The 8,804-nt window shown below is 41.1% G+C and overlaps 1 long non-coding RNA gene across 1 annotated transcript; it reads left to right on the top strand.

Annotated features, from left to right (window-relative positions):
• Positions 1 to 637: 637 nt before the first annotated feature.
• LOC129380759 (uncharacterized) lies at positions 638 to 7,212 on the top strand. The gene is made up of 2 exons (XR_008608933.1): positions 638 to 1,260; positions 7,041 to 7,212. It is a non-coding gene; the product is annotated as an uncharacterized lncRNA (long non-coding RNA).
• Positions 7,213 to 8,804: the final 1,592 nt, after the last annotated feature.

The raw sequence follows: 8,804 nt of genomic DNA, 5'->3' as shown, positions 1-8,804 counted from the left end.
CAAGACAGTCTTCGCAGTTGTCGCATCACTTTTGCGGCAGTAGAATAAAGAAAGCAAAACGCCGATCCAATTGTTATAATAGATGTTATGAACGCCAGCTTCAGCTACAAGTGGATTCCAAACAGGCATCAAGCTAACAGCAAATACACTCGTAATGTTTGTAGCTGACAACGCGGACTTTGTGAATGTGCGATGAACCGATGTCGCGCATGTGGTGTTCGCGTTGTGCGTCGTCCGATTCTCGAATACATTTCACATTGTCTTCATATCTCGGCTGCGTCACTAACATCGGGCGGTTTTTTGTTGACTGATATCCTGCACTATAAACCCATCAAAGTTTCTCATTCACTTAAAATAGGTGCCAAATTCTCTAAAAAATTAATTAAATTATGGGGTTTTACGTGCCAAAACCACTTTCTGATTATGAGGCACGCCGTAGTGAAGGACTCCGGAAATTTCGACCACCTGGGGTTCTTTAACGTGCACCTAAATCTAAGTACACGGGTGTTTTCGCATTTCGCCCCCATCGAAATGCGGCCGCCGTGGCCGGGTTTGGATCCCGCGACCTCGTGCTCAGCAGCCCAACATCGTAGCCACTGAGCAACCACGGCGGGTGCCAAATTCCCTGAGCCCACCCAGTATTTCGCCGGCGGTATGCCTGCGCAGCCACGCATATGAGTACCTCAATGCTGTACTGATTGCTTTGACCTATCATCGGAACAGAAAATTAGCACTAACATACGTGCGGGCATCACATTTGGCAGTACGCTGGAAGATATGCTACAAGTACGCTGTATTACTAATCGACGCTGGCAATAATGCGTCTGAAACGTCTGAAGGGCCCTGTAACGGCTTTTACAAACAGCGCATTCATGTTAGCGTTCCAGTCTCATACGATGCCCACAGCGTTTGTCATACAACCTGCCAGCGCATTTCCTTCGTCCATGAAAAAAAGATGAATAGTGGTGATAAAGATGAATAAGCCACCCGTTCCGGCGCGCATGGCGCGCAGGGAGAGAGAGAGAAAGAGACAAAAAAAAATGAAGGAGGAAAAGGCGCTCACACTCCTCCGAGCGCGCACGCCCTCGCGCGCGGGGCTCCTGCGCATGCTCGGAGCTCTTACGCATGCGCGGCGGTGCGCCGTCTCAACGAGTGCGCCAGGCACGTAAACGGTTGTACCGGTGTGCGGTGTCTGCCTGAACGTTGGTGTCTGTGTATGCGTGTCATCTTTGTGGCATCACGCGTCAACTACACTGAACGGTAAGCTTTAGCAAAGATGTCTTGCGTCAATAGCTCATGATTATGTGAGCGCATTTCGTAGCGCGAAGCGGCTGCACGTAGCGCAGGCGACTCGGGTATAGTGTCGGTTTGTCGTTGACATGGTTTGATAACGCGCTCTTGTTCTCGCTTCTACTATACGGAATGTTTTACGGCGAGCGAGCGATCGGGCTTGTTGATTTTAGCATTATAGTTTAGGTGCGTAAAGAAGGAAGTACACCACGTTTTAACTTGATACTGTATGTTGTGTATGTTAAGATGCATACCCCCCCCCTCCCCGCCCACGCCACCATTTCTCACACACATTCGTAATGCGCCGCCTAATCAATCTTGAGGCTTGACAGCTATTCGTCGGTCAACATTTTGCTGCCTTTCTCACTGCTTTTGGATGGCGGCAGTTATCGGCGTCTCCTGGGATGTTATGGCCAGTTTCCTCATCAATTCGGTGCTCGCGCGATTAACTCGAGATGTATTTAGTTGTCCCCGTCTATTCAAATGTCACGCCCATCGTTGTTGCTTCGTATATTCAACCTTCCTCGTTTAGACTGATCCAGAGGCCAGGAAAGGGATTCAGTTCGTGGTCAGCTGGTCTGCGTGCACGTGGAGCGAGTTGCGGCCAGAAAAAGTATCAATTGCCTTTAACTTTTCTTGTTGTTCCATTATTTCCTCGAGTGACGGCTCGCCGCGACGCTGACAGATCCTCGGAACAACATACCTGTGATATGGATTAGATAAGGTGGAAAATAATATGATGCGAGACAGCATTTATCATCAATCCCTGCAATAACCATTAAACTCATAGCCAATATGACAGTCACCCGTTAATTTGTCGGGTTTTTCCCTAATTCTACAGCTCTTTTCATGCAAAATTGCCAACTGGAAACAATACTCGCAAGGATTTGAGAAATTAAGCGATCTCCTAAGGGAGAGAGCCAAGGCAACAACCAAACAGGAAGGAAAAGCGAAAATTAACAATTGTAACCACTGTTTATGAAAATATTTATGGATCAACATCTTTTTATTCAAAAAGGAAGTAGAGAAAACGCCGCCAGAAGTGGAGGACAATTCCATGTGTTCTGAATGACGCTTCTACAGTTATCATTCGAGCCGCTTAACGTTGCCATTTCTCTGCTGTGCTTATGTAGATACTTTTCTAACCTTCCGCGGTGGGCGCAGTACGTGTAGAATTGCAGCTTCCTGCGCCATACGCGGTTGTACGAGGCTCGCGGGCACGCATCGTTACGTAGCTTCCCAAATAACAATACGAGTCGGTTGTGGCACTTGTTAGAGCCGTAAACAAGGGATCCAAAACAACTGAGATTGTTCCGCAAATATATATTTCTGTATATTTCTTCCAGACCTAATTCAAAAAGCGCTACTATAGTCGGATACAACTTAAGAGGAAGCTTTAGCTCGGGCCCAACTCCGACGCGGCCTATTCAAATACAGTGTAAAATGCAAAAAACGTTTTTCTGAGATAGCCCCTGGACCGATTTTAATAAAGTTTGTTGCATTTGAGAGAGACAGCTAAACTATAGTGACTGTTGGAAGCGGAATTTCGATTTAGGGCCTGAATTTTGTTAAAAAAGATTTTCAAATATTCGACAGTTTGAAAAAAATAGAAGCAAGAAGTTTACAAATCCATAGCTCTGCATCAAGAACAGATATGGCAGTTCTGTAAACGGCATCCATTAGACCATTCAAAGCGGAAAAATTTTATTTTCTATATTATGTGAATTTGTTACGGTATTTACAAGGGTTCTGCAAAAGCTGTATTTCCATATTACTAAATTTTTTTTAGATTCATGTGTAACATATCAATTTTGTACGCTTTAGATCTACTATTAGGTGCAATTTACAGAATTGTGATACCATTTCTCGTTGCCGAAAGACAGAGTTGCAAACTTGATAGTCTCGTTTTCCGACAATTTCCGATTTTTGCGAATCTTTAATAAAACATTGACAACCTAAAGGAAAAATTCGACGCCAACGGTCACTGGAGTTTAAGTTTTTCTTTTAAATGCAACAAAGCTTGTCAAATTTGGTGCAGTGGTTGCTGAGAAAAACGAATTCTCCTTTTACATTACATATATTTAGATAGGAGCACCCGAGCTAAACCTTCCACTTAAGTCTGCAATGAAGCGCCGCCCACGCCCTCATAACCGCCAGCCACTGCTCCTCCGCGAGGCTGCAAATAATTCGTACTTCAAACCTTTTCTGTTAACCAAATAAGGCGGTAGCTATAAAAATAAAATTATTAGCGCGTAATTTTATACCTTTACCCTCGCCTATTATAGTGGAATGGCGAATGCCTAATTCATTATTGAAATGCAATAACATGCTCGCTTCGCTACAACTATTCGCTGTGAAGTTTCACTTCAGTTGGCAGTGAAGTTTCATGAGTAAAACGGGTTCAGCAGTGAAATGAACTGCACAGCCAATTTTGAAGAGTGAAATGCTCAGATTCCATACATTTTGTCCATGTCTGTTACACACCTCATTGCTACCGCCGATGAAAAGACTCTTGAAGAATAGCAGACGCTCCGGAGGTATCAAGTACGACGCCATTTTGAAAAGGCCGCATGACAACGATTTTGTTTGTTTCTGTGATTGACTGGCGGAGTAACACAACTCCGCGCAGTCCGTGTGCCTTTGTTGTCAGCTGCTGTTTCTTAAAGTTCTAGTCTACTAAAGCAACATTTATGTTACACGTTCGCTTCTGTACTTGTTCTTGGCAGTTTTATTCCTGCGCTTCTTTCCTGCGCGAGTGCATTTGACTTGGTTCTTTGTTTGCCAAGTAAGGGATAGGCGTATCGCACACGCGTACCTGTAAAATACACCTTATTTCATTTCTCTTTTGTGGGTTTACGCGTTTTTATGGCGAATGCTGGGCGCTATTCATATATAAAACTAGTAAAGGTAGCCCCCCCCCCCCCCCCCTCATTTGCACAGAAAAGTTACCTTGGGTTGGGCCCCCCCCGAAAAAAAATCCTGCGTACGTGCCTGGTTGTGTATGTTGTGCATTGTGTATGTTGGGCAGCCAGTGTGGTAGATCTCATTTCGTGGCGCTTGATCCGGCCGCGATGAATGCTGCGCCGCATTTGTAGTGAAATTCTCGTGACACGCTTTACGTATATATCTCGAAATTGTGTTAGCATCAAGAATGTTCAGACAGACACGTATAGTTGAATAACTGCTAACGTACTCGAATGAAAGGCCGTGTTTGCGGGGCATGCATCAGCAGTGTGTGCGCTGCCGTTTTCGCATTGTTTGGGAAGTTACCGCAAGTTAATTTTGGGAAGTTACCGCAAGCAAAACACGAGACTTGAAGAAATATGAAGCAAAAATCTCTAGATTCACCCAATCTATTTATATGCAACCACAAACGCTTTTGGAGCATGAAACCTGCGATAAGCTCAGTCACTTGCAGCTTCGCAACTTAGCCGAAAAAATTGGAGAACAATAAATTAGTCGCTCCGGGAAGCACCTTTACACGTTTCAAACTGAAGGCATTGCGTTTGACGGTAGTTGGAAGATTTGTTTTTTGTCTATTTTTTTAAACAGTTTGGCAGCAGAAGTTATCTTTCGAGCTATATATATATATGAAAAGCGTTAAGCGCCTTTCGATGCTTCGGCGTTATGCAGTTTACGTGCTCTTAATCACTAGGCAGCTGCTGGCGCAGATTCGCATTGTGCCAGTCGTGCATGGTATGAAGCCCTTGTCGTGCGTAATAAGTGTTCCGGTTTTCATTACTGTTGCATGTAGTGCCGTCGTCTTGGACAGACTGCATACTATATGCGCTGTACAAAAGAAAAAAGAGCCAGATTATCAATTTGGTGGTCTTTTCTTAGTAGATAACGCACAGATTATTCAAATAATTCAGTGGACATTGCATTTGTTCTACCCTTATCAACACACCTAAGAGATTGTAACATGTTTTAGTTGGTAAGTAACCTGATCAGTACGCCCCCATTCATGTGCATTCTACTGAAAGTGTGGCAAATGTATTCATCTCGAAGTATGAGAAAAGAGACATTGCAGACTGTTCTAAGCGGAAATAAATTGCAAATGTTAACGTGATTGTTCAAAACTGCAGTCAGTATGCTGAGCATGTTCGTTCGGCACGGGCATATTGCATTAACACCTGAAAAATGTGCACAGTCCAGCCGGGTATCTTTGTTTCAACAATTATTATTATAGGAATCGTTTGGGATTCTCGCATTTCTTTTATTTTTATAAGTACACTGTGTGTCACATGAACCTGTCTTGAAACGAAACGTACCGTTGCTGGCACCGGTGACCATTACGGTTGTCTAACTGCTTATCACACTGTAATATAACGAAACATCATAATGGTACTGATTAATATTGCCATGTAGTCTTTAGTCAGAGGTAAAGTTAACTAGCATAAGTGATGAGAGCAAATTATATAAAAAAACTACTATTGAACCGTAAAAATAACTCATTGTATAGTTTCCCCTCACATTGTTGCATTTGTTTTACGTGTGTCTCTGTGTCTTCCGTGCTGTACTCGTGTGGCCATCAATTAGGAACTTGCGGAAGCCCTTGTCAGCTTTATTAAACAAGGGATTCAAGTCAGTTGCATCTAATACTACATGTCAAGTGACCGACGTGTTATTCGTTCTATCTAAATATTATGGACTGGCAGTACTTGGCAAGCATTAAACCACAATATTTTTCTATTGCACTTAAGCTGCAGGCGTCATAGATTGCCAGAAAATTTTCATGAAAACAGCCAGGGAATGCTTGGTAAAAGATCGGGAAATTTTAAAATGGCCACATAGGTATGCTGTCTTGTTATATGTCATACAAAGTTTCCAGAGAATCTCTGTGTTAAATATATATTTAAAACCTTTCACTTCATAAAAATTGAGGGAAATTGGTTCTATTTATTGAAAAAAAAGAAAGTCAAGCATACTGACAAGGCATTTCTTACTCAATATGTTTTTTTTTGCTTTAACTAAACGTCCTGAACCTCGATAGCCTAGAAAAAATTTTCATCTTTCAAAGCACCTTAAATAATTTACTGTGATAGAATTCATTCGAACTATGCTATCAGTTCTGTTTCCTAGCAGGTGCATATCTGTCGTGCCATGACACAAAGTGCTCGTGTGGTATTTCGGGTGCTCATGTGGTATACCTAACTTGGAAACCTGTTAGCATGCCCAAGAGGCCTCATTACCTGTAAGAAATTAAGTGACCATATCAATACAATCAACCCATCTGCCTTCTGTTGAAGTTATGGCCAATTACCATTCATTTAAAAGTATGAGAAAGACATTTAAATGTGTATTAAGCAAAATAAATTACAATCTTAGGCGTGATACTGTGAATATTCCAGTCACGTCTTCTGAAAATATCCCTCTGCACGGGCATACTTAACTACCAGCCAAAAAAATGTACAGACAGCCCAACTGGGTAACGTTTCAGCAATAAATATAGAGACCATTTGGGATAAGTATATTAATGCATCAAATATGAACTTGTCATAAAAGGGAACATACTGTTGCTTCCACGAGCAGCAGTTGTGACTGTTTAATTGTTCACCATACCATGCAATAAAACATTGTATAAAGGTACTGATTTGTATTGACAAGCAGCCCTTAGTCATAGTTATAGTTAAACCGCATTAAGTATTGACTTAGATGGTTTGAGCAAATATATTAAGCTGCTTAATGAACATACAAAGAATACACACTTGTTATTTTTGCCTCATATTGCTGCATCTACTTATTTGCAGCATACACCTGCAGCACCTTTGGGACTAATGACACAAAGGTCAAGGCCAGCCTGGCGACCATGCTTGCCAAGGAGTAGTGTAAATATTTAATCTGTTTCCATAATTAGCATAAGATATGCATTTAAGGAATTCATATATTATATCGAGCAATAAAAACGGTTAATGCATTGCCGGTGCATTTGTTTTATTTTTTTGCACTGCATGATTCAACACTATATAAATTCTTTCTGTTTATGCAACATATATGAAATTACAGCTGGTTCAGGAGCATTATTAATCTGCTAACGGTAATACATAGGTGCAGATGAAAAGGAACAGGTGCACATGCATAAATACATTCAAAACGTTTTGCTACCGCATGTAAAGAAAAATGTAAACTAACTTGTAGGTAGCCGCTATGGAGTTATGGCCTTATACAGTCTTTGTAGACTTGTCTATAAAATGTCTGTGTCTATAGAGTGTCTGTAGATTAATGAAAATGCATGTTTGTTGACAAATGTCTGCAGAATGTCATAGAAAAAAGTGTATCGGATTATAAAGTTCTGTTTTTGTAGACTGAAGTCTATAGAATGTCTATAGACTATCTATATACATTTGTCTATAGACATTCCATAGACTTCAGTTTACAAAAGTAGAACTGTATATATAGTTCTACTTTTGTAGACTGAAGTGTATAAAATGTATACAGACAAATGACATCTATAGACATTCTATAGACTTCAGTTTACAAAAGTAGAACTGTAAGCCTATACACTTGTCCATCGACATTCTGCAGACAACTGTCTACAAACATGAATTTTAATTAATCCATAGACACTCTATAGACTCAGACTTTTTATAGACTAGTCCATAAAAAATGTATGGCCATAAGTCTATTGACAGTCTATAGACTCAGACTTTTTATAGACTAGTCTGTAAAAAGTATGGCCATAAGTCTATAGACTGTCTATATGTAGTGTATAGACAGTCTATAGACTCAGACCTTTCATAGACTAGTTTATAAAAAGTGTATGGCCATAAGTCTACAGACGGTCTATTGGCAGTCTATAGACTCAGACTTTTTATAGACTAGTCTATAAAAAGTGTATGGCCATAAGTCTATAGACTCAGACTTCTTATAGACTAGTCTATAAAAAGTGTATGGCCATACGTCTATAGACAGTCTATAGACAATCTATAGACTCAGACTTTTTATAGACTAGTCTATAAAAAGTGTATGGCCATAAGTCTATAGACAGTCTATAGACAATCTATAGACTCAGACTTTTTATGGACTAGTCTATAGAAAGTATGGCCATAAGTCTATAGACTGTCTATAGACAGTGTATAGACTCTCTATAGACTCAGACTTTTTATAGACTAGTCTATAAAAAGTGTATGGCCATAAGTCTATAGACTGTCTATAGACTAGTCTAAAGAAATGTCTATAGACAGTCTATAGACTTCATAGACAAATGTCTATAGACTGTCTATGGACTTTCTATAAAAATTTTTGTAAGGGTTGAAATCATGTCTCGTGATTGGTACCGTCACGCCTGCTCGCACAGCCATCGTCACATAATATAACCGTCCGCGTATACTACCTTCGTGCTCCTGCACCGCTGACTGGTCCAGTAGCTTTGCGATTCCTGTCCCACAGCTACATAAATGAGTGAGTGAGCCAATTTGCGAAATTTCTCGATTTACAATCGAAGCGGTCATTTGCGACTGCCGCTTTGCGACCAACTTGGTCGCCTGACCTCTTCGTCTCGCAGGTGTGAATGC

The sequence above is a fragment of the Dermacentor andersoni genome, chromosome 1 (genome assembly GCF_023375885.2).
Source record: "Dermacentor andersoni chromosome 1, qqDerAnde1_hic_scaffold, whole genome shotgun sequence".
In the NCBI taxonomy this organism is placed as follows: domain Eukaryota; kingdom Metazoa; phylum Arthropoda; class Arachnida; order Ixodida; family Ixodidae; genus Dermacentor; species Dermacentor andersoni.
The sequence above is the reverse complement of the archived record's forward strand: the minus strand, read 5'-3'. Positions and strand labels throughout refer to the sequence as shown.